At 47.0% G+C, this 26536-nt stretch overlaps 1 protein-coding gene across 4 annotated transcripts in view; it reads right to left on the reverse strand.

The window, feature by feature from the left end:
* CTBP2 (C-terminal binding protein 2) overlaps positions 1-26536 on the reverse strand; it is a 240759-nt gene that overhangs the window by 159650 nt on the left and 54573 nt on the right. Inside the window, exon 1 of one of the 4 annotated variants that reach the window (XM_077350055.1) lies at positions 19794-19803. The exons of the other annotated variants lie outside the window; for them this stretch is intronic. The gene's annotated coding sequence lies outside the window, so the exon portion shown is untranslated. Of the gene's footprint in view, positions 1-19793; positions 19804-26536 lie in introns of those variants that run through there. 4 annotated transcript variants of the gene reach the window in all.

The following is a 26536-nucleotide window of genomic DNA, read 5'->3' on the forward strand; positions in this document are numbered from 1 at the left end:
TGGCGAGACCTGCTGCTGAGCCTGCCTCACTGTACCACTGCCTGTCTTCCACAGCTTTTCCAGAGAGTGGGGAAGGCCTCAGAAGATGGGCCACAATGCAGCCAGCGGGCCTTGGCACCAGGCTTCACCAGCCACCACCTCAGCCACTATGTGGAATGTGTTTCCGCATAATGGCCAAGAATCTCATTGTCGTACAATTGTTTTTGCACTTATGAATCACTGTAAGATGTTTAAAATATGTGCTGTGCCTCCAATAGAGCCATGCTTTTGGCGTCACCCCTTTATTTATTTATTTATTTGATTTCTATATCGCCCTTCGATATGGCTCAGGGCGGTTTACATACAACATGGGGGATTCATTGCACAATACTCCTTTAACTTTTGTTTGAACATGAAAAGGCACAGGGCTGTTTGAAATAGAGATTGCTTTGGAGACAGTTCATTAATGGAATGAAATCCATTGTTCTTGGAACAATGCCAACAATGGATAACATCTGGTTTAGAATGATAATGAAAAAGGGATCTGTATCTGGGGCTGTGATGCTCTGTATTCTTCATGCTTTAGGGGCACTAATGGGAGGGCTTTTGGAGTTGTGGCCCCACTGTTGACCTTCTGATGGCACAGAGTGCTGGACTGAATGGTCCACTCGTCTGATCTAACATGGCTTACCTTATGTTCTTAGTTGTATTCTTATTTCTATCACAACCTGCAACTCATAAAATTAGTATAATGTAATTCATTAACTTGTTCCCAACTGTTCCTCAATTATAGTCAACATTTTTTCTTTTCTACCTTCTCTTCAGCATCCACAATGCATTCACTCCCAATATCAATAAAAGTATTTCAGAGTAACAGGAGATATATATAAGTCTTTTGAGATTTTAAATGTCAGCGCTATATTTGGAAGTCTCTTCTTTTAGATGTCTCTGATCACAGAACCTCAGTAAATTGTGCACAAGTGTGTTGTAGTTTTACTTTCTGAAATGTGGCTTAAATGTGGCAGAAGCAAGAAAAATCTATCCATAAGACCAGTGTGCCCCCAGCATTTCATTTAAACTGGCTCTCAGCCTCTGTGTGAGCAAGTTAGAGTTTGGTAGCCCGCTCAGGCATAGGAAAATTACACAGGTAAACTCTTCCTGGCGTCTACTGTCAGGTTTATTCTTATTTCTATCACATTATTTCTGGACTTTAAAAGGTAAGGGGAAGGGGAGATTAGACTGCTGTGTTGCAGGCCTGGTCACAATCAGGCCTTCATAGCATTTCCACATGGCTAAATTCTTCTCTGAAACAGTGCTGGCAGTCACAGGTTGGACCCATGGCTGCCAGAATGTTTGTTCATTCCCCTTATTGTGACATCTTGAGGCAGTGTCTAGTTTGGTCCTCAGAAAATAGAGAACAGGAGTTTTTGCTTGAAGTTTCAGAGTTCAGACTCTAATGGTTTTGTTATGTGTTTGAAATAAGCCTCTGTTAGATCTATGGAAGTTAGGTACTCCTGCGGCTGAAGACACTTAATGATAAATCATAGAGTTTCTATTCTGAAGTGTCTGCACAGGAACATACTGAGAAACTTTAGATCTAAAATTGCTCTCCAATCTCCATTCCTTTTTGGAACCATAAAGAATATACTTTCCTTCTCCAAATGAGATACAAACTTGATGGCCTTGGTGACAAGGAGTTGTTGAATCATCTTGGGCATTTGGAGATGTTTCTCTGGTGTTCTGTGAGGTGAGGACATTATGAATCATTCCAGAGAGGGTATTTTTTTTAAAAAAAACTCAATTGTGTAGCCTTTAGAAACTAGCTCCACTGCCCAGCATTCTGCTTAGGGGTTTCTCCCTACTGGAACCAATGAGAAGTCATGTCTTTGAAGGATTCCCATCACAGTTGATCTTTCTGGTCTGCTTCCTGGCGGCTTGCTGAAAGTTGAAGACTCCTCTTCTGAAAGCTGGTCTTGGCAGACCCCAGCTGTGCCTTCTATTATCTTGTTTGAATCTATGTAATGTGTATTGGAAATGAAAGGAATAATTCCCACATGGGTGCATCTAATCATTCTGGGCAATGCCTTTTTCATGTCTCTAGTTTCCATCAGGATCTTGTCCAAGATCTCTCCAAACAGCTTGTGCCCCTGGAATAGATAAGATGTCATGATTGCCTTTGAATGGTAATCATTCTCCTAGCTGCTGCTGCAGAAGGCATAGTTCTTAAGGAGAATATCTAAGAGTCCAACATTGAGTCACCTGCAGAGGACGTAACCTTGAGTATTCTGTTAATCCTCTCACTAAGCCATCGGTTGTTGTCCAGGAGGAGTTGGATATTTTTTCATGTTGGCACTGAATACTATGGCTGCTCTGGATACTATGGATGCTGTTGCTAATGCCCTAATTGTCATTGCTGAATCTTCATTCATCTTTCTTCTAGAGGCCTGCTTTTTTGTCCAGACTTTCCCTGATGATAGATCATCCTCTGATAGGCCAGTAGACTGGCATATCAACTAGAAGAACCTGTAAGACCTCACTGGTAAATGAAGGTAAGTCATATAATTATTTTTTAAATAAAACTATATTGTTTGTTTGCTAAAAGTTTGATCCATTCTGCTTTTAGTTATTTCTTGAACAATTCTGGGAATAGAAAACCCTCTTGGCTGTGCCAGATCTAGGGGGAAAAATCCTTATCTAGGTCTGATTTTTTGGGGGGATCTGGATCATCCGGGGCTTTGTCTTCTCCTACATGGGACTCTTGAAGCTCTAAGGCTGTTGACTTTTTGATAACAGATATTGATATCTATCGGCTTTGAAAATCTAATAAATTGCTCAGGAATTTCAATCTCTTCTTTTCATTGGACCAAAATTTCCCCTCAAGATGTAGTCTCTCTCCTGATTTTCCTACCACAGGACTCCTTCTGGACTGTTTTAGAGGGTCACTGAGAGCCTGCCCCCAGATATGGCTTTCTATCGAGGTGGGGAAGCAGAGGAGGAAGAGTTGGAAAGAGCCTTCTCAGCTTTTGACTATGGCAATAACTATGGATCTCCTCTTTCATGGTTTGTCTCAACAGGAAGAGAAACTCAGGGGGGAGAATCAAGGGCCCAAAGTCAGTTCATCTGAGCAGGGTCCCATCTCTTCTGCTGTTGTGAATGATTATCTCTGCTAAGTTCCATGGCCTTTTGATGGCTTGAAAACATGTGAGAACTGTCTTATGTTCAATTATAGAGCTCACAAAATGGCTGCTAAAAAGAGCCAAAAGGCCTCATGTAGCTGTGGTTTCCGCAACAGCTTCAATAAGCAGCTCTTTTTGGGTGCTCTTATGCTCCACCACTTGAGAGGGCTCATTTGGATCAACCAGGGCAAGCTCCCCAGCGATGCCAGTAAGAGATGCTTCCATCTCTTCCTCTGACAGAAAACTGTCACTGTCTCCTCTTCATGCCACTAAGAAAAGCAGCTGAAAGGACTTGCTTTGTGCTTTCAAAATGGCTGCTGCACCTGAAAAAAAGGTTCAAGGAGCCGTTCTTCTGCCATGAAAATTAAAACTTTAAGAGGAAGGTAACAGAAGAGTAAGGGAGGTAAAGCTGAATGGGAAGTGGGAAGGTTTGTGGAGAAGGAGGATTTAGAGAAGGAATGAAGGCAAAGCCTACACAAACACTGTTCTCTCTGATGAAGGAGAAAAGAAACTGAGGAGGATAACTCCCAGAGGAAGTAGAAAAATTGCTCTTGTCTTCCTGAATGGATCGTGGGAAACACCCACCAAGATTTATTTACTTTTGTATTTATATGTCGCCCTTCCCTGTAGGCTCAGGGCAGCTTGCACAAGTTAAAATACAATTATAAAATATTACAAGTAGGATTAAAATTCAATCAGTTTAAAATACAATTTTTCCTATGCCTCATAGGGAGAAGGTATATTGATGCTTGTACATTACAAACTGCATTTACTAGTATTCTACAAACACCCAATTTTATATATGTTGAAAGCTAGTCAATTTCTATGCAGGAAAAATGAGCTACATTAAATCATTGCATTGTTGATCTCTTCAGTTTTACTTAGTTACATATTTGACTGGTACTTTTGTACATTCTTGCTACCTTCAACTAGTCTGAAAAGCAATGTTTTTCATGAACTGCCAGGAGTACTTTACATAAGCAGAACTATGGTAAAGCTTAAGAGCAGAGAGGAAAAAATCCAGATCGATGACAAAATGTAAACCAAATCAAAGAGGCTATTTAATGTAAAAGTAATTGTTTAAATATAAAGACACTGGACATTACAGGACATTGGATATCATAGGAAGTTGTTAGACGTGAGATGCAGGAAACCAAGCAGCAACCCCCAAAAAGTGTGGGAAAAAGGAAAAGGAATTCATAAAATTCAAAGAAAGCAGAAATGAAATTACATTAGACTTTTTGGGCATGAGGCCTTCTTTAGGCCAAAGGATGCCTCAAAATGAAGAGTGTCTCATTTAATCCTGTTTTCTATTTCTAGAGTGCATTTTAATAACCCCATTGTATATGGTACAATAACTTTTGCAAGGGGCATTTTAAGCAGATTTTCCACACTGGAAAACAAAATGGGTTAAAATAATTGCATACTGCACCTTGTACATGAAACACTTTGTTTAATCCCAATGTCAAATACTGAAGTCACACAATATAAAGAGGGCATCCATTTAGAAAGTGCCTTTCCTGACAAACATCCCAAGGCTATACTGTACAAGAGCATAGCACACACAAACTCTCTTTAAATCGACTAAAGGCCACAGAAGACAGAAATGCCTTTTGCCTGCTTTTAAAGACTGGATGTAGAATTTGCTGATCTAATGTCACTGGGCAGAGAATTTCTTTGCCTTGGGGCAAAACTGTCAAAGGCTCTAGCACCTGCCATTTCCAATCTGTACTTGGAAAATAGTTAATCTAAGCCATTACCCGAGAGGACATAGTACAAGATAGAATGCAGGGATAGGAAAGTTTAGGCAGATAAGAGCCTGCTGCTTAGGAGAGCTTTAAAAAATAGAAATAGCTGGAATTGTAAAGACAGGAGTATCTGAATAACTACAGAAAATAGTAGATGTTGCATTGTTCATTAGCCTACACTGCTGCTGCATATACTAACCCTACCTCTTATGCCTAGCAAGAAAGCCAGCATGGTATAGTGGTCAAGAGCAGCACTCTCTACTCTAGAAAACTGGGTTTGATTCCCTGCTCCTTCATAAGCAGCTAGCTGGACCAGTCACAGTTCTCTCAGAGCTCTCTCAGCCCCACTTACCTCTCAGGGTGTCTGTTGTGAGAAGAGAAAGTGAAGGCGATTGTAAGCTGCTTTGAGATTCCTGCGAGTAGTGAGAAGCAAGATATAAAAAACAACTCTCCTCCTCCTAGTTGCACCTGGTATAATACTCACCTTCTGGTTACATTCATCTGGCCATGAAATATATACAGCAAGACGTTCTCAGTACGCTATGCTTATGGAACTCCAGATTTCCAAAATGAGTACAAGAATTGCCTTACACCAAATCAAAACCATCAGTCTATCAAGATTAGTGCTGTCTGCTCAGATTGGTGGTAGCTCTTCAGGGTCTCGGGCAAAGGTTTTTCACATCACATCACTGCCTGGTCCTCTGAGAACTGGAGATGCTCAGGATTGAACCTGGAACCTTGTGCATACTAAGCAGATGCTCTACAACCAAGCCTGGTATGCTACCTCCAATAGTATTATATAAGATCAGAAGGGTCCTGTAATCACAGCACGCATGCCATTTCTCAATGTATGTGAATGGGTTGCAACTATCTCCCCCTTACTAGTTGCTAAACACACAAGCGAATATTAAGGCGGCTTTTTAAAAATACAAGGCTTTTTAAAAACAAATTAACACAAGAACACAGCAGTCCTTTAGAGCTGGGCCTAAAATCCATCTTATCCAGCATTCTGTTTCCAACAATAACCTATCGGTACTTTCCAGAGGCTTCTGACAAAGCATGACAATGGTTCTCCCCTGTTATTTATTCCCAGCAATTTGTGCTCAGATAAAGTAAGTTCCATTAAGTTGTCATGCCCAACAATGAAATTATTGGAACTGGGTTAATCTGACTTGGATTTGCACGTCATTTTTGATCTCTTCCACCACATCCTACCCCCATTATTTGTTTCAGCTCTCAGTTTAATAATGATCTATATATTATTTTATCAACAAAACAGAGGGCATCAGCTAATAGTTTGGAGCCAGACGTCCCAAATTTTTATATCTGGTTTTGTTTTTAGAAGCAGATACTAACCAGATTTACCCTTAAGCTTTGTTTTCATGAGTAACTAATTAAGAAGAGATATTCTATTAATGAAGCTTGCTAAGTTTCAGTGATCCACTGAAGCAGAGAGAAATAATTGGTCCTACCTCCACATACACTTCTAGATGCCAGCTACCTTCCAGTGCCACGTGATAAGAACATAAGAGCAGCCCTGCTGGATTAGACTGCTGTCCCATATACTTCCTTACACAGTGGCCAACCAGTTCCACTGAAGAGCCAACAAATAGGGCATAGAAGCCAAGGCCATTCCCCCATATGGCTCCTAGCATTGTTATTCAGAGGTCTGCTGCCTCTGAATATAGAAATACCCTTCAATCACCATGGCTTGTAGCAACTGATGGATCTATCCTGCCTGCATCTATTTAACCCCCTTTTAAAGCTATCTATGCTTGAAGCCATCAACAAACACCCTGGCAGTGAATTCCACAATTTAATCATTTGTTGAGTAAAGAAGGATTTCGTTTTGTCTACCCTTTACCTATTGTCTATACTGGGTACCCCCAATTTCTATTATTATGGGACAGGGAAAAAAAGCATCTTCCTATTCATATTATTTTTCCCATACATAATTTTATAGACCTCGCTACCATATTTCCTCCTCAGTCAACTTTTTTCTTTAAAAAAAATCATGCAGTCTATATGCTCTATATCAGTGGTTCTCAACCTGGGGGTCGGGACACCTTTGAGTCGATTGATCCAGTCTTCCTGAGATTCATCCCCATATTCCACATCCTCTACCACAGGGATAGCGTTTGCTGGCAGGGGCTCCTGGGAATTGTAGTCCATGGACATCTGGAGGGCCGCAGTATAACTACCCCTGCTCTACCAGATTTGGGGAAATGAAGCGAGGCAGTAGCCAAGATGATAGGCCTCACGGCTGCCTTAGCAATCTTGTGCAGCACTGGAGAGGCTTCCCCCTCGAATGCTTCGCTTGTACCCCTCTGAGAGGGGCCTTGGAACTAGGATCCTCCATTCTGGGCGTCCAGCTTGGAATGGCATGGGTGGCTCATGTGCATGGCTACAGACCACTCCTGGTCCCTGGTAATGTAGTCCAGAGCTCTATGACCACATAAAAGTTCTGGCCATAGCTACCTCAGACCTGGACATTGGCCCAACATTGCCCAAAGGGCCCCAGCTCTACTCTTGGTAGTGGGGGAGTGCTGATGCAGCATTGCCAACCCCATTCCTCTTGGGGCCTGAGGGAAACCTGGAAAAGGCAGTGCAATCTAGCACAGAAGCCTAGCAGAGGGGGGGGGGGATCCTTTGCAGCAGCCACCGTGTCAGGATAGAACAGGTTGGTTATGAGGCAAAAATACCCCATGAGTGCTGCTACTGAAAAGGCTCCTCTACAATTGGTCTGTGAGTTGGCAACGTCGGTGCCATGTGAGGCACAAAAGCAGCGGCTATGGTGCCACCATGTTGGTGGCTAAGGGTAGCACCATTTTAGGGGAAGAACCCGCCGTAGATGCCACTATTACAGAGGCTATGGGGGTTGCCATCTTGAGGGGGAGGGCTTGGCGCCAAAGGAGAATAACTTATATTATATAACTTACATGGAATGATATATAAACTGTAACATCACCAACTTTCAAATAAGGCATCAAAAGATTACAAAACCACATTTATAATATAAAAATAACAATTAACAGTAACACTGGGGTTGGTTCTTTCAGTCTGGGGGCTCAGCAGGAGTTCTAAGCCAGTCAGCCTCAAGCAAATGCCTGGTGGAAGAGCTCCCTCTTGCAGGCCCTGCGGAACTGTGGAAGTTCGGGCAGGCCTCTGATCTCCTCAGGGAGCTCGTTTGCGGTTCATGCCACTCTGCGGTGAGCCAGTCCCCTGATCGGAAGTGTTCCTGCCCCCCCCAGACCTTGAAAGAGAACCCGAGACGCGGGCGGATCTCACCAGAGGGACTCACTGACCCTGCAGAAGATTCTTAGTGCATGGGTTCTCCGATGTCTGATAAGTTGGCAGAAGAGCCCCACCTCTGGTGCCTCAGGGGACTTGCTCGACAGGGCAGCCAGCTGCTGCCTTGCACTAGACGCAGACTGCATTCCCAGCCTGGAAGCTTTGGGCCAGGATACGGGGCAGTTGAAAGAATCTGCTCGCATCTACAGCCTGTTAGCCTCAGGCAAGTTCTCAGAGCAGTCCTTTTTGCTTTTTGGGACAGTAGAGCCCGTCTCAGAGCTGTTCTTGCTCTTTGAGGCAGTAGATTATTATAAGAGCAAAGGTATGATTTTTTGGTGTTGTTTTGGAAACGAGTGAAGCAAGCCATGAGCCTTCTACCCGAGCGAAGGGCTATCCAAAAACACGAAGACCACTCCTTGGTCGCCCACATAAGGCCACTCAATTCATTTGAATTTGCATAACCCTACCTGAGAGAGCAGAGGTGTGACCTAAACCATCGTTCCCCTACTGAGCTAGAAGGAGTAACTATGGCTTTAGCAATCACACAGTTTAATAAAACAGGATAAAACATACTTAATATACTTTATAATAAACTTCATACTATGTATGGAATAAGGTTTCAAGTGATATCCTGCAGTATCCAATGTTAAAAATAATCCAAGTTTTAATAAAAAAGGAGGGAAATGCAAAGCTTGATGTAGCATGAAATATCTCCAGAGACCTGTTTAGTGAAATTAACTAGTAGTTTAATAGGAGGGGGGGGGGGAAGCCTGATATAGGAGAGTGCTCCAATTTCTTCATAGAAATTAACATTTCAATCCTGTTTTTATCTAGAAGTCATTAAACTGTGCAACATGAATTATTGGAACGGTAGCAGAGAATTAACTCTATTCATCAAGTAAGTCCAAACAGTTTAGAGTGCATCTGTAATGAAAAAATAGCTCCACATTTCTATCTCTTCTCATTAAAGGAAACCAGTTTTCCCTCTCTCAGTATATAAAACTGTCTTCTCTTCATGTAATTTATATTACCATAAGCCAGCTCACATTCTAAACTATTACACGCCTCCAATTAATTTTTGCAGCTTTTGCCTGAAAATTTAATGAGATAGTAGTGTATGAACCTGCTGACTCCAGATTATGTGTGTGCTTCCAATATTAATGTTGGCATAATAAAATAATCTGATAACATGCTTGATGGGAGATTTGCACTATTGTGAAAGTTGTTAAGGCAATATGTAAACCCATTCCAATTATTTCACCCCTTTTTAAAAAGAGCCAAGGAATCACTGAAGTTACAACAGCAGCAACCAATCCAATATTGGAATATTATGACCCTCAGATTTCAAGCATATTTTCTTCGGAGACTTTCTTCAGGCACTTCTTAATTAGTGTTACAGTATTATTTAAAAGGCACCAACTCTGCAAATTGTTTTTTAAAAGAGAGTCTTTGCCTTTAGTATTACATAGGATTATTCGTATTAGTTTTCTTGACCTGAAGCTGTATCTAAGTTCCCCCAATGATCAGGAATATGGCACAGGAGGGACATCAAGCCCCTTTCATGCACTATGATTCCAAACTGAACCAGGTCCCTCCTGTACCCGTGAATTGAGCTTCAAGGACAAAACTTGCAAGAAATATCAGATCAAAAGTCATTGTGGCAGAAGATGTGGGGAGTAAAGCAATAATTAGTAGTAAACCAAGTTGAGGAGGCAGGCTCTAATAATAGAGCCCTGGGCCTCTAGTGACCCCAAGCTTTGAAAATCACTCCTGCCTCTATCAGCATAGTCTAGCCTTTTCTTCTACAAAGGCCCATCCTGAGTTGTTTCTTTGAGACTCAGAGAGTTCTCAATGTTCTTTCATACTCAGAGTGTATAAGTCCCAAAGTATGTAAGGCTATACACACACATGAAGTACATAGTATGAGAAGACCTATCGGAAGCCAGGACCAATTATGGCTCTATACAGTGTGTTTTAGTAATATCCACAGTGATGGAAACTTCAAACAACGAGGCTATGATGGAATCACTAAAAACATCACCTGAATAACACAGTAATATCAATCTACCTTTTTAAAAGTCCCTAGAATTCCACCAAACTAAATACAATCTACAATAGGATAGACACCAAGAGCACATAGACACATTAAGGTAACCCATACTGAATCTGACTGCTGATCCTTCAAGGTCAGTATGCGTTGTCTTACTCAGACTGGCAGCTGCTCTCAAGTGAAAGTTCTTCACCTGATCCTTTTAGCTGTAGATGCCAGGGGTTAAACCTGGGGTGTCCTATATGCCAAGCAGATGCTCTGCCACTGATCTACAGCTTTTCCCTTACTTAAAAAAACAGGACTTAAAGGCCTTCCTTTTCAGTATATAAACACAAACATATTTCCCCCACCCCCATCCCTGGGCTGTGTCCTGGATTTTATTGCTTTAAAAGTCTGATGCAACTTCTTTTCCACCACCTGCTATTTTGGGATAAAACATCAAATTAAGGATATTTCCTGTCTCAATCCTATAACTCATATTTATGCTGTATTTAAAAACCAAATATCTAATTTTGATAGAATATGTGAAAAATATCATTTTTTTAAAGATACAGCTTCCCTGCCTCTTTTGCCATCCCTCCTTCTTGTGCACAGTGCCAGTTAGCAAATCAAAATCTGCATTTAAATAGAATACTTTTGATATATGAAAAGAGGGCAGCCTCGGGGTAAAGAGGTATCATTTTCCATTCTCCATACGCACAAAATTACATTTAAAATGTGATACTGCATTTTAAAAATTTATTGGACACTTTGGAATTGTCATTATATCAGCTTTTGTTTTATTATTTTAAAAAATTCCTTTTGCCAACACATTACTTGAAGCAAAGAATATTCATTAATAAAAATAGTGTAATATTTCAGTATTCTATCAACTTAATCATGAAAAAAAAAGATTGCATTCAACCTGACCTTGTAAATCACCACCTCTCATAACTCCAGCCATTATTCAGTGTGAAATTCAAGCAGTTGGAATTCATTAACATAGGTTGTTACAAATCTGCATTTTTAGACTTTGTCATAAAATGCAGCAGACCAAATTCAATGACCTGGATCTAATAGCCTTTCATGTGAAGTGGCCTTGTTAGATGGCTTCTTCTAACCCTTGTCTCTTTTACTGGCCGAATAAAGAAGCCACTTGCATTCTCTGCTACTGACCGGGTCATAGTGAGGGAAAAACGAGCTATTCAAGCATTACTGTTGCTACGATTATATTTTGGCACTCAAAATGGTAGCCAGCAAGCCCTGGTCTGGCAGACTCCACTTAGAAATGTAGAAATGACAGGCCCAAAGAGAAGATTACCTAACCAGAAATCCCATGCATCAGATTTCCTCCTGCCCACGAAGGTTTCTTCACATTTTACACAAACTGCCAACTATGTTTGCTATGGGTACGCCTGTGTTTCCTGCAGTAAATATGCAGCATATGAACAACAGGTGTATGCCATTAAACACTGTGAAAAAGCATTTGAGAAGCATCTGCTTAACCACATGCATACACCTGTTCTAAGGACACACCTCTGCTGTTCATCAATATCTTCCGCAGGAAACATTAGTGTACTTATGGCAAACACAAAGATTACGTCAAGTGTTACTCAGCTCTATGATCAATGTGTTTAATGTAGTACCATAGATTTTAAAAGGAGGTTTATGCTTCCCATTGGTGCCTGTATCTGTAAGAGAAAGAAACATAAAACCTTCCAATTCCAGTTTAGGAAGCACTTTACCTTGATTATGGTTTTTTTTTGGTTTTTGCATTGAATTTCATGGCCACAAGAAAAGTGGTGTAGATTGATTGATTGATTGATTGATTGATTGATTGATTGATTGATTTAGATAGATAGATAGATAGATAGAGAGAGAGAGAGAGAGAGAGAGAGAAAGAGAGACAGACAGACAGACAGACAGACTAGAAACCAGCCAAATGCAGAGCACTCAAGGAACTATGCCAAACCACAGACTAACAGGGAAGCCTGAAATGAAACAACATTTACAAAGGGCCACTACCAACTTCAGGCCTAGTTCTCACTGCTTGCGTATGATGCTGTCCCACTTCAGATTTCATCTAGGTGCTCACATGACAGTGACTCTTTATTTTAAAAAATCCAGACACACAGACAACTAGAATGTCATAGGGAAAGCCATGGACTAATTCTAACCTAGCATCTGGCATTCTCTGCAGAGCCACTTTTTGTTGGCAGAGTTTAAATATGCAAGAGTGCTGAGCACTCTTCAAATTAGGCCATCCTTTGATAGTCCCCTTTTAAAAGTTAGACTACTAAGAGGAATGACCATACAGTGATGACACCCTAACTGTCGGATTCAATAATCAGACAAATCCCCCTGGAGTTGTCAATACTGGGTTGGATCCACCCAGCTTCTCCACTCAATCTCTCCAAATTCTCCTCCTTACTACACCTCCCATCCCACGTTATTTCGACATACAGAAGTCCCATGATCTCCACTGTAGCCTTTTTGGATGGTCAAATAGCTCTGCTCCTTCCTTCTGTTAGGTGGAAGAACTCTGTGGATGGCGTCTCCCTCCTCTCAGGACCTGGAAAAGCTGCAGGCTGGAGGCCCCCAGGCAGGAAACTCACCAGCAGGAGCAGTTCTCAAGCAGCAGGGATCTGCAGCCTCTGAGCCTCGGAGGGAGGTCGAAGGAAGAGGCGGTGGTCAGGGGTGGGGAACAGAAGACAACTGGCTGGCTGCTAGACAGACAGGCAAACTGGTTGGAGGAGGAAGCTTTCAGGGGTGGGACAGCCACCCTGAGAGGGTGTTAAGTGCTAAGCCATGAGATCAGCTCCTTCTCCTAGGCCTTACCAGAAATATTAAGTGGAACATACATGGTCATGATGAATTGTCTCCCCCTCATAAAATTATGAGCCTAGGGGTGGGAAGGGGAGGAGACTTGGTAGGCGTGTACACAGCTATGCTTCCCAACCAGATCCTGCACAATCCAACCATTTCTGCAGTTTCTTGAAGCCTGAAGAATGTTTTAGGGCGTTTCTCAACAGTAAAAAAGTTGAGAAGGGATGGTCTATGCTTTTCATTACTATCAAATGGCTGTATCTGGTGGTGGTGATTTCAAGGATGTTGCTTCTGTAATTGTTTTCTGTCTCGTTTTAGGTGCTTAGCAGGCATTGCAGATTTTAGTGCTTCAACTGAATACTTGTATGCCACCCTGAATGTTTTAGTGGAAAGCAGATTACATACATTCATAACATATAGATCTTATATTCTAATAGCCGCTGCCAGCCCTTGTCTCTGGACAGCTAAATCCATGGATTGGGACCATACAGAGGCCAGAGAGATTTTTCTGCACACTTGGGGAGGACTTCCCAGATGTACTGAAAAATCTGAAATATTTATCTTTCCCCCTAAGTAGAATTTTAAACATTTCAAAAATGAAAATGTATTGTCTGCGCCTACCTTGCTTCTGTGCCGGCTGTTGAGAGCAAACACCAGAGTCTCTTCCCTGCCCAGCTGGTGGACACTGGGAGTCATTCGGGTGGTGGCAGGAGGCCCTCCAGGCCCTGCTGCAATGGCAGAAAATGCCAGAAACTGCTTCAGGCCTGGCTGTAGTGGTAAACACTGGGAGCTGCTCTGGTCTCTGCCACAGCAGTAGCAGGCATCAGAACCATTCCGCAGCCAACCATGGTGGCAGCAGGAGGCAAGAGGTGTTCCAGGCCACAGCGGTGGCAAGTCAAGAGAGCTGTTTGGGGCCAAGAGTTTCACAGGCCTTCCCCTTGTCAGCAGATAACAGCAGCTATTGTCATTAACACGTTTAGGATGATTTCAGGGGTGGATTTCTACTTTTGTAATACAAACTGCTCCCCCACATCAGAACTATGTATGCTTCTATTTAAAATGCACCTTGCTTACATCTGAGTCAGCATTCATTGCTACAGTCTGATGGGAGTGAGATGGTCTAGAAATCTAATAATAATAAGATAAAGGTAAAGGTATCCCCTGTGGAAGCACTGGGTCATGTCTGACCCTTGGGGTGACACCCTCCAGTGTTTTCATGGCAGACTCAATACGGGGTGGTTTGCCAGTGCCTTCCCCAGTCATGACCGTTTACCCCCCAGCAAGCTGGGTACTCATTTTACCGACCTCAGAAGGGTGGAAGGCTGAGTCAACCTTGACCCGGCTGCTGGGATTGAATTCCCAGCCTCATGGGCAGAACTTTCAGACTGCATGTCTGCTGCCTTACCACCCTGCGCCACAAGAGGCTCTCTAATAATAATAGTTATACTCAAAATTCCTTCTCAAAGACTGTGAACCACCAAACTCAGAGCACTCTATTCCCTCTAGTATAGTACCCTACAGGACTTTTCAGAACCATAATATTTTGCCAACTGTATATGGTTAGTAATCGTACAAATCATGTTGGAACAGAGACATATTTTGAAGCAGGTGTCACATTTTGTTGAAAGTGCCACAGGAAAATGAGGAGAGAATCTGACAATTGTGTCATTAGGGGGAAATTCAATCAAATTGATTTATTAAATGATCAAACCAGCACATTAAAATGATTCATTTGCCAATATAACTTTAATCTTTATACCTTTAGACAACAGGGAAACTGCCACTAATTTTAACAGATGTCCAATGGAATCTGGCAAGTCCTAGGGCTGACAACCTGAACGTTTATATAATAACACACTGAATACATCAAAGAGCACTTATTTCCAGAAGAACTTTTACCAGCTATCAAAAAATTTCAATCAGACAGCAAATAAGTAGGATTTGGCGTAATGTTAATCAATTTGATGGTAAAATTACACCTACACACATTCTACATTCTCCGCTATGCATCTTGTCTGATGTGCTTTGTGCTATATTCCCAGTGTAGCAAACACATCATCATCTAATGAAATGTAGGTACAAATGTTTAACATGTAGGCAAAGGCATATGGGTATGCATATGTGTCAGGCTCCAGTCTGACATTTGGCTACAACCATCAAAAAATTGAGCATGAACAGCTGATGTGTGTGACACAAAATTATCCCCATCCTTGCCTCACTGTGCTTTAGAAAAGCCCCTCCCCCCCATTTACAAAATGTCAAATCAAAATTTCAACCCCTGGCATTCCAATGATGGATGTGTAGAATTTTCAAACTGTGTTCCAGATTAGTAAATCAGAGAATATGACTTCTATAAGACCACTTCAGTGAGTTCACGGCAGAAACATGATTTGAACTGGGGACTTTCCATTATGTTATCTATTTCAGCTCTTGATTAGGACTGCCTCCTCAAATACGTCCACAAATAGAGAGGTGCAGTGGTTAAGACAGGCGGCCTCTGTTCCCCCACATGCAGCCAGCTGGATGACCTTGGGCTAGTCACAGTTCTGTCAGAGCTCTCTCAGCCCCACCTACCTCACAGGGTGTTTGTTGTTGGAAGAGGAAGGGAAGACTATTAAAAGCCACTTCGAGAGTCCTTCGGGTAGCGAAAAATTGCGGTATAAAAAACAACTCTTCTTCTCCTTCATTTCAACAAGCTCACTGATGTAAGATAAAATTTAAGTTGGACGAGAAGCCCAGTTTGACAGTTGAGGCTTCATGTTACAGCTGTATTTAGACATGAACACCCACCAAAGTATGCCTAAACAGGGTCTAGAAGGGTCTATTTCAATATATATCAATACCACCAAAACTGGTTTCATATATATTTGAGCATAAAGGCTCTAGTGTGCTATGCTGAGAGAACCAGATGCACTACCAAAATAGCAAAGGTGGCCCAGTAAAGCTGTTATCTAGTTTCCATTTGGACTGGCATTTTTCATGCTTTCAATCTGCCTCAGGGTGCTCGGCATTCTCCCCACCTCCATTCATAAAAGGTCAATGGAAGAAGTTCAGATGTTTTTATGAATGACCTGTTTATGAACAACCTGCTTCCTATAAGTTTAAGGGCTCTAATGTTCTGAAAACGACTTTTGACATTCAGCAAGGGGGTTGGAAAGAAGATCTTTGCATTCTCTCAAAAAGCATTCAAGCCTCCACAACAAATTCAGCACAGTTAATCACTACCAAGCCAACCACAAAGGTGTTCTACGATACACAAGCCACTCTCAAAAATATTTTATATTTCAGTTCCCCTTCCTGTATTTGAAGGAAACAAGTTTCATAATTCCGCAGTAATTACCCTTTCAAAATAATAAAAGCTACTACTAAAAGCCAAAAACATGAGAAAACTAAAATAAATAAGAAAGCACAGCAGTTTCTACGAAAATGGAACAGAATCCAAACTATAACAGATCTGTAACTATTCTACTCCAAGCTATTGTAGGCAGCATCTCTTCCTCAAGTAATAACCTCTGGAAGAGCAGTACATGAAAATTGACTACCAAATCTGTACTCAATTAGAAAAAAGTCAAATACTGATTTCTGTTCTCATAGACTTCGCTCAACAACAAAAGCCAATGCTTTTATAAAAATTAATGGCCTGATTAAATTGAGAATTTGGTCTCATACATGACCAAATTCTAGTGATGATGGGGGGAGAGAAGTTCCCTAGCATTTTTCCCCTGCTGATTTTCCATGCTCGCTAGTAAAAAAAGTTTTTTCCTTTGATCAAATTCAATTGATGGCATACTCAACCTTCACAAAATGAGTCTTTCACTGGTCCAACACAGTGGTTTCTGGGACCAATTTAGATGGTACAAAAGGACAAGGCGGAGACAGGGTAATGAGAAGTGGTTATGTCTGTTCCTGATTCCTTTTACATATTACAAAATCAGCTCCAGGCAGACCACCCATTGTAGTTTAACACTGGATTGATCTAGCAATGTATACAATGACTTAGTAATCACCAAGTGGTGACTTTCTGTCTTGGTTATACCATTTCTGACCACAGCTGTGGACCCACACGACTCCATTTAAAAAGAAAAAAAATCCTGCACACAGATTTCTAAATATCATGGATAAAGCTAGGAAACGGGAAGCTAAAAAGCATCTTGCTCTGCCACGTAGTTTTCAAATATGCTCCACCCTCCCACCCCCATGTGAAAGTGTCTAATCATTGGCCCTTGCACTATAAGGTGGTATAGCCCAAATTTGCATTTGCCATCTCATCTCAATGAGAAATAAACCAGCATGTTAATGTCAGCTAGTTACATCAACAACAATGTATACCATTTCCCAATCTCAAGTAGCATTGGAACATTCAAGAATCATTGGAACATTCTCTTATTGGCACTTATTCAACAACAACAAAATGGCCAGTGTGGTCCTCAACCATCTAAACTTGGCTCTGAATAACAACTCAATCGTAGCCATTTCCTTAGGTTAAGACTGGCAGAATGGGCACTTGGAGAGAAATCAAGTCACACCCACAGGACAATTGTTAGTCTGGGGATTCAGACTTCCAGCTGCCACACCACTGGAAATGCTGGTCATCCAGAAGAGGTTTAACCATGTAACATGTGCTATGATCCCTGCAGTTCAATGGGCCAGACAGTACTGTAGGTTTAGGGGACCCCCTCACATTGTCATCATTAGGAGGGGGGTCATAATTGAGCCTGTCGGGAGAGGCGGGAAATAAATAAATATAATAATAATAATAATAATAATAATAATAATAATAATAATAATAATAATAATAATAATAATATGGCTTACAGACTACAAGAACAAAAGAAATGCAATATGCTTGTTCCATTAGTAACTGAGCATTTTATTTATTTATTACATTTATATACTGCAATTCACATGGAATGAAAACAAGATCAATACATCAAACTCAGTGACTATATTGAATGAAAGGCAACAGTAACACTAACTAACATTTTAACAAAGTAAACAATCTAAGAGCACCATGGTTGGTCAGGTCAATCGTATGGATTCAAGGGAAGGAAGTTCGAGGGCCCAGTAGGTGCTGTTTAGCTTTGATCCTCCTCAACCAAATACCTGGCAGAAGAGCTCCCTTTTGGTGAAATCTCAGCCTGAACCAGGTGGGCAAGAGGGTGCATGAAGATGTCGAACAGGATTGGAGAGAGGACCGCTCCCTGTGGGACTCCTCTTCAAGTGGCAGCTTGAAAATCTCTCTCCTATTGCTAACCTCTATCCATGGCCCTGGAGAAAGGAGATCAGCCATTGAAGGGCTGTCTGCCATATTCCGGTGTCGGCGAGGCAGTGAGTCAGTGTCATGACCCCCCCTGGTTCATGCCATCCTGTTCCCGAAAACTCTTGCATATTTTACTTTCTCAGGCCTCTTCTCACCCAAGGCCATAAAGCAATAAACCTGTCCTCTGAGATGTTCCCTCCCTTCCTGTTCTCAGCGGGCGAGGAGGCCCAACAACTGTATCAATCTCACTGTAAGTGTCCTTGCGGAGACAGCCAAATCTCAACAATGTGCCATCTCCCCGATAAGGCACCTGGCCATCTGGTAGCCTGAGAACAGAACCCCCTTTTTCCTCTCTACCCACTCTCCCGCCAAATCTCCAGCGCACCCCTCCCTTATTTGGTGTACCCTATATCTACCCCACCCGTTTCACTTGTACTTTGTTATTATCAAGATCTTTGCTTAGGAAGATCTTGGCCTGCTTTAGCTTTCTGTGGACTTTGCCTAATAAAGCTCTTCTTGGAAATTTGCAACCGACTGTTGGATTTCGGATGTGCTTTCACTTGGGACTCCACAGGCTGGGCTCAGCCTGATTCCTGACAAATTGATAATAACCACTTCTCCCTGTTAATCCATCCGTTGGTGCGCCTCGCTTCCCATGGCCGCGGCAGCCCCGGAGGACTCAGGGTTAGACATCGTGGAACAGTCCCCGGACGGGGGCCGGCAACGCCTGATCATCCACGTACCCATCGAGGAGCGGGCGGAGGACGGCGCCACCACGGTACCGTTGACCACCCCTCCAGACGCCGGAGCCGGAGACGTCCCCCCCGACACCGAGGACCACCGATCCCCGCCATGCCAGAGCCCCACGAAGGAGTCTGCGAGTGCGGCGGGGAAATCGCCCCCACCCTCCCTCGAGGAAGAGGACGAGGACCCTCCCAGCGACCCAGGAGATGCGGACCGTCTGGTCGAAATGGGGCGCCAGGTGGGGGTCGACTTCACCAGAGAAGGACCCCAGCAACTTGTCCCGGTCGAAGAACTCGAGAACCTGATGCTGCGCGTGGGGGACCAGCGACGCGAAAACGAAGCCCTTCGCCGGGCCCTGCGCCAAGCCGAGTCCCGTCGCGAGCATTGGAGCGCCCCCCCCGACTCCGAGAGGGAGAAGAGAGGCCGACTCTCCCTTCCCGCATCACTACCCGGCAATCCAGCTGCCCAGGCCACCCGAGCTGCTATGCGCCCCCCTGTGGGCCCTGCTGTCAAGCCCAAACACCACAGCACCCCGTCCCTGGGGTACGGGACTCTAGACACCGGGGGGACCGCGACCATGGGTCTGATCTCGACGTTCGCTCCCCCCAAACATCTGACCTACTCCCGTCCGGCCGGAGCCATGACCTGGCTGGAGGAGGAAGATGTCGACACCGGACCCGAGCTCGAGCCGGGACCCGATCGGAGCGCAGCCTTCACAGAGATCCCCCCTCACCACGAACCTCGTCGTCGGAGGAGGGATGCCTCACCATCACGTTCCCGGCCGGGGGGCCAGGACCCCGTCACGTTTCTGTCGGGTCCCTGGGGGGAGCCCCCGACGAGAACCCCCACTCCCCCGAACCCGGCCCCACCGCCCCGCGATCGTCACCTGGCCGAGGATTGGATTCATCCGACAGCCCCGAGGAGGGGGACCTATGCTCCGCTTGCCGCAGCCGCCCCACCTCCCCAGCCCCAACCTCAACCGCCGCTCGCCCCGCCACCCTCGCCGGTCCCCCTGCAGCCACCCAATCAGCCGAACAACGGGGCCGCCCGCGGCGGCCGCCACGACAATTTGGGGGGCCGGAAATTCAAGGTGAAGTTCGATGGTACTTCGGAGAGACTCACCTATTTTTTGATTATGGTGGATGGCTTCTTGGCGGAATGGGGCGATACGTTTACGGACGAGGCCGATTTAGTGCGCACGCTGGGCTGCAACCTAGAGGGCAAGGCAATGGACTGGTGGGTCACCCAGTACGAGAGGGGGACGGCGGCAGCCACCTCCTTAGAATCCTTCAGGGCCGCCCTCCGTACGGCTTTCCGCGACCCTTTCCGTGAGCGGAAGGCGACGGAGGCGCTAACTAAGCTGAAACAACGGGGGAGGCCCCTGATGGACTATGTAATTGACTTCCGGGCCATCTCGGACCGAATCACTACCTTAAACGAGACCCAGGTCATCAACGCCTTCCTGGACGGCCTGGACCGCCCAGTGGCCGACGGAATTTTCAACCGGGGGCCACCGGAAGACGGGGACCTCCAGCAGTGGATTGACGCCGCGGGGGTGATCGAAACGAACCTCGCGAATTACCGCGCCTACCAGCGTCGCCAGGAGGCGGCTCGCCTGCTCCGTTCGTCACGATCCGACAAGACCCCAAGCGCCCCGAAGCTGATGGCCTCGCAGCCTGCCCCAGCCAGTGCGCCAGACAGGGAGAGGCGTAAACAATCGGGTCTCTGCCACGAGTGTGGGGGGAAGGGACACTTCGCCTCGGTGTGCCCAACGCGCCTGGCGAAATCCAAATCCCCCTCCCAGCAGGATAGAGGCCAGCGCCCCCCGGACAAGCGCCCGGCCGACCGCCAACGTCCGTCCGACAAATCTGCGGGAAAGTCCGGAGGGACCCGGGCGCTCCTCGCTCCTGTCTCCCCCGCGACGGAGGCGGAGATTTCCTCCCAGACCAGCCCCGAGTCCTCCCAGTCGGACAGCTCGGGAAACGAGGACGGTCCGTCATGCCGGGCGCCCCTCGGCGGACCCTCCCTGTCGGCACTCCGGCGCCCCCAAGACGAATCCTACCCCCCATCCTCCTCCCGGCGGTACTAATCAACGAGGAGGCCGACACCCGGGTGGAGGTCCAGGTCTGCGTAGACTCCGGCTGCTCCACGTCTCTGGTGACCCCCGGGATCGCGCAGGCCCTCGCCGCCCGCCAGGAGGACCTGGCCAAGCCCATAATAATGCGTCAGGTGGACGGCGCCCCGGTTGGGGGGGACGCCATTCGTCACGCCACCAGCGCCCTGGCCCTTAATCTGGGGTCCCACTGGGAACGAATCTCCCTCACGATCGCCCCCGTGGCCGGCTTCTCCATCCTACTCGGCATGGACTGGATGGACCTTCACCGCCCCGAGATCGACTGGGACGAGAAGCGCCTCGTCTTTTCCCACCCGAACTGCAAGCTGCACTTCTGGTATCGGGACCAGCCGGACGCGCCGCCCGTGACCGTCGCGGGGACCGTAGTCCCGTGGTCCGAGAGCCCAGCCATGCTCAACCCCTGGCTGCGGGCGATGGGCCTCTACTCGAACCCCGATGACGCCATCCCGGCCTGCTACCGCGACCTCGCTGAAGCTTTCTCGGAGGAGGATTGCAACCAGCTGCCCCCACACCGCCCGACGGACTGCGCCATCGAACTGGTGCCAGGGGCCAAACTCCCGAAGGCCAAACTCTACAACATGAGCCCGGCAGAACTTCGGGAGCTTCGCGCCTTCGTCGACAAAAACCTGGCCCGGGGCTTCATCCGCCCGGCCACTTCTTCCATGGCAGCGCCAGTCCTATTCGCCAAAAAGAAGGACGGCACCCTCAGGCTTTGCACCGACTACCGAGCGATCAACGCGGTCTCCAGGGTCAACGCCTACCCCCTTCCCCTCATCAAGGACCTGCTCAGCCGCCTGGGGGAAGGGCGCATCTTCACCAAACTGGACTTGCGGGACGCCTATTTCCGGGTCCGCATCGCCGAGGGGGACGAGTGGAAAACGGCTTTTAACACCCCATTGGGACAGTTCGAGTACCTCGTCATGCCGTTCGGGTTAAGCGGCTCTCCGGGCGTGTTCATGAACGTTATCAACGAAGTTTTGCATGATTTGCTGTACCGGGGGGTGGTGGTTTACCTGGATGATGTGTTGATTTATTCCCGGGGGGAGGAGGAGCACACGGCTCTCGTCCGAGAAGTCTTACGCCGCCTGGCGAAACACAAGCTGTACGCCAAACTCCCGAAATGTGAGTTTCACAAACCCCAGGTCGACTTTTTGGGCTACCGGGTTTCGGGGGAGGGGATTGGGATGGACCCCGCGAAGGTCCAGGCGGTCCTCGATTGGGAAATTCCCCGGACCCGTAGGCAGCTTCAATCCTTCCTCGGGTTTGCCAACTTCTACCGTGACTTCCTCCCAGGGTTCTCCAAGGTGACCCTGCCCCTCACCGATCTCTTAAAGACCAAAGGGAAAGGGGCCAGGGATGGCCGTCCGGGGGCGCCACTACCGTGGACCCAGGACTGCACGCAGGCCTTCGAACACCTCAAACACCTGTTCACCTCCGAGCCCATCCTGGCCCACCCGGAGATCGACAAGCCCTTCGTGGTGCAAGTCGACGCCTCCAACGAGGCGGTCGGGGGGGTTCTCCTCCAAAGGGGGGAGGGGGGCAAGCTCCGGCCCTGTGCCTACCTCTCCCGCAAGTTCTCCCCCACCGAGCGGAACTGGCCCATTTGGGAAAAAGAGGCGGCGGCGGTCAAAACCGCCCTGTCCACTTGGCGGCACTTCCTTGAGGGTTCCCCCATCCCCTTCGAAGTCTGGACCGACCACAAAAACCTCGAGGCCCTGCGAAAGCCCCGCACGCTCAGCGCGAAGCAAATTCGGTGGGCGGACTTTTTCTCCCGATTCGACTTCACCCTCGTCCACATCCCGGGGCGCAAGAATTTCATGGCGGACGCCCTCTCCCGCATGTTCCCAGGAGAACACCGCCCCTCCCGGGTGGACACGGTCTTTACCCCCAAGCAGTTGGGGCTCTTGGCTCAAACCCGCAGCCAGACCAAGGCGGGGCGCCCGGCCCAGGGCCCCCCCCCAGGTTCGCCAGGGCCCCCCACGGGGCCGCTCTCCATTCCCATGTCAGAATTTCGGTCGGCCCTGGGCCCGGACCCGCAACTCGCCAACCTCCGCTCGCAGCTTCGCGCCCACGAGGGGGTCTGGTACAAAGGGGAGCGCCTGTACGTCCCCGCCTCGATGCGCAAGACCATCCTGGAATTGTGCCACGACAGCAAGGCGGCGGGCCATTTTGGCTTCCTAAAAACTTGGGGACTGCTTCGCCGCCAATTCTGGTGGCCGGGGGCCCGCCGAGACGTGGGAAAATACGTCGCGGGCTGCCCAGTGTGCCTTGCGCACAAGCGGGGGGTGGGTAAACCCCAGGGCCTCCTTAAGCCCCTGGAAATTCCCGACCGCCCCTGGGAGATCATCTCCATGGACTTCATCACCGACTTGCCCCCCAGCCAGGGGAAGACGGTGATTTGGGTGGTGGTGGACCAATTCTCAAAGCAGGCGCACTTCGTCCCCTGCCCAGGGTTGCCCACTGCGCAGCGCCTGGCCGAGTTGTTCGTCACCCACGTGGTGCGCCTACATGGTTTCCCCCGCAAGGTGATTAGCGACCGGGGGGCACAATTCGTTGCCAAATTCTGGGGGGCCCTCATGGACCTGGCAGGAGTGTCTAGGGGGCTAAGCTCCGCGTACCACCCCGCCACCAATGGTCAAACCGAGAGGGTCAACCAAGTGCTCGAGCAGTACCTCCGCTGCTTCCTGAATTACCATCAGGACGATTGGGTTTCCCTCCTGCCCCTCGCTGAATATGCCTACAACAACGCCCCGCACTCAAGCACGGGAAAGGCCCCCTTCGAAGTGGTTCACGGCTACGCCTCGCCCCCCTTTCCCACTCTCGTGAAGCCGCCGGGTGATCCCACAGCCTCCCCGCCTGGGGTGGACGAATGGGCAACCCGGGTGCGGGAGGCCTGGGGGGAGGTAACGGAGTCCCTCACAAAGGCCAAGGCCGATTTTAAGAAATGGGCTGATCGCAAGCGCCAGCGCCCCCCTGTGTATGAGGTGGGGGATGAGGTGTACATCTCCACAAAAAACCTCAAAAACAGGCGGCCGTGCAAGAAGCTGAGCTACCAGTTTGTGGGCCCCTTTAAGGTAACCCAAGTGCTGAACGAAGTCACCGTGCGGGTGGAACTCCCGAAGACCTACCGCAAGGTTCACCCGGTGTTTCATGTTAGCCTGCTCAAAAAGGCTCCCCCACCTGATAAGTGGCACCCCCAGTCCCGTCCACCTCCCCCCGTCATGGTGGGGGAAGAAACGCACTACGAATTGTCCGACATTGTCGATTCTCGCTTGTTCCGCAAACAATTGCAATATCTGGTTTCTTGGAAGGGCTTCCCCGACTCTGACAATGAATGGGTAGACGCGGAGGACGTCGCCGCCCCGATCCTCCTCCGCAAATTCCACTCCCGCTTCCCCGATAAGCCGGGCCCTACCCCCATAGCTGCGGGGGCTTGAAGACGAGGGGGACGGGAGGGGGCCTTAAGGGGAGGCGAGTGTCATGACCCCCCCTGGTTCATGCCATCCTGTTCCCGAAAACTCTTGCATATTTTACTTTCTCAGGCCTCTTCTCACCCAAGGCCATAAAGCAATAAACCTGTCCTCTGGGATGTTCCCTCCCTTCCTGTTCTCAGCGGGCGAGGAGGCCCAACAACTGTATCAATCTCACTGTAAGTGTCCTTGCGGAGACAGCCAAATCTCAACAATGTGCCATCTCCCCGATAAGGCACCTGGCCATCTGGTAGCCTGAGAACAGAACCCCCTTTTTCCTCTCTACCCACTCTCCCGCCAAATCTCCAGCGCACCCCTCCCTTATTTGGTGTACCCTATATCTACCCCACCCGTTTCACTTGTACTTTGTTATTATCAAGATCTTTGCTTAGGAAGATCTTGGCCTGCTTTAGCTTTCTGTGGACTTTGCCTAATAAAGCTCTTCTTGGAAATTTGCAACCGACTGTTGGATTTCGGATGTGCTTTCACTTGGGACTCCACAGGCTGGGCTCAGCCTGATTCCTGACAGTCAGAAGCTCATGGTCGACTGTGTTGAATGCTGCTGACAGGTCTAATAGTACAAGCAGTGCCAACCCACCTTGATCCAACTGGCGACAGAGGTCATCTGTCAAGGCGACTAGCCCTGTTTGTACCCCATGACCAGGCTAGAAACTCGACTGGGATGGATCTAGGACTGAAGCTTCTTCAAGGAATGCTGATATTTGGTCCACAACAGCCCTTTCAACCATTTTTCCCAGGAATGCATGCATGCCACAAGCCTCATAAGTATGATGCATCCTACAACATAAGTAACAGCACCAGTTGTGCTCTGCTAATGGCTCATGAATCCTTGGCTCTAGTGCTACAGGCCCTGCCAATCCTTAAATTGGGGCTGCTGTCCTCCTTGCCACTACAGTAAACAACTACCATTTCCTTCAAGAAAGCAACAAACTGTGAACTAAGAAGATCCGGTATCAATCTGCAAAACAGGAGGACTCCTAACATTTGACATAAGATATGGAGCTATTAGAATATCAAAACAAAAATGGGAGCATGTATTTGCGCTACATTGTTTCAAAACATTATGGCATTAATAAAAACATAAATTTTTAAATAATCAGACAATTCTTTTATACATTCAAGCTTTAATATTCTTTACACATTAGCACATTTTCCCCTGCCTAACATTATATCTTCTGCCATTTATAATTAATTTTAACAGCTTCTGCAACTTATCCCACAGGTTGTTGCTGTTTCTTTTAAACAGTGCGCTGCTGAGAAATTGATTTGTTTTCTCCATATGCCAACAGAAATCATATTATAAAATATGCATAAATGTCATTTCTCGGGCTGCTTCTGAGGATTAGAGCAGAATAAAAAGCTTACTTTAAGAACAAACACACAACATACACGCAAAAGAAGAGGAAGAAAGAAAATAAAATTAAAAACCAACAGTGAACAGAAAATTACACTATTCCTTCAGTTCTATCCTGCCCTCTATAGACAAGATCAGCCTTTTTCAACCTTTGGACCATGGAAGAGGCCCTGAAATAATTTTCCAAGCTTCAGGGAGCCCTATGTTGGCAGACTTGAGGAGGGCTGGGGAGGGGGGAAGACAGGAGGTGGTTTAAGGCAGCGGTCCCCGACCTTCCTGTGGTCGGGGACTGCCTCCGGGGGTGGAGGAGAGCTGACGGCCCGGGCGCCGAGCTTACGCAGCAGCTGAGCGAAAACATGCATGCGCAGTTGCTGCGCATGCACGTTTTTGCCAGCAGGGGGTGCAAACGCACATGTGCAGCAACTCTGCGTGTGCGTGTTTGTGTCAACGGTGTGCCGGCGACCGCGCCTACCTCTTCCCCTCCCTCTCGCAGCGAGAAGCTAG

This window comes from Paroedura picta, chromosome 8 (genome assembly GCF_049243985.1).
Source record: "Paroedura picta isolate Pp20150507F chromosome 8, Ppicta_v3.0, whole genome shotgun sequence".
Taxonomy (NCBI): Eukaryota; Metazoa; Chordata; class Lepidosauria; order Squamata; family Gekkonidae; genus Paroedura; species Paroedura picta.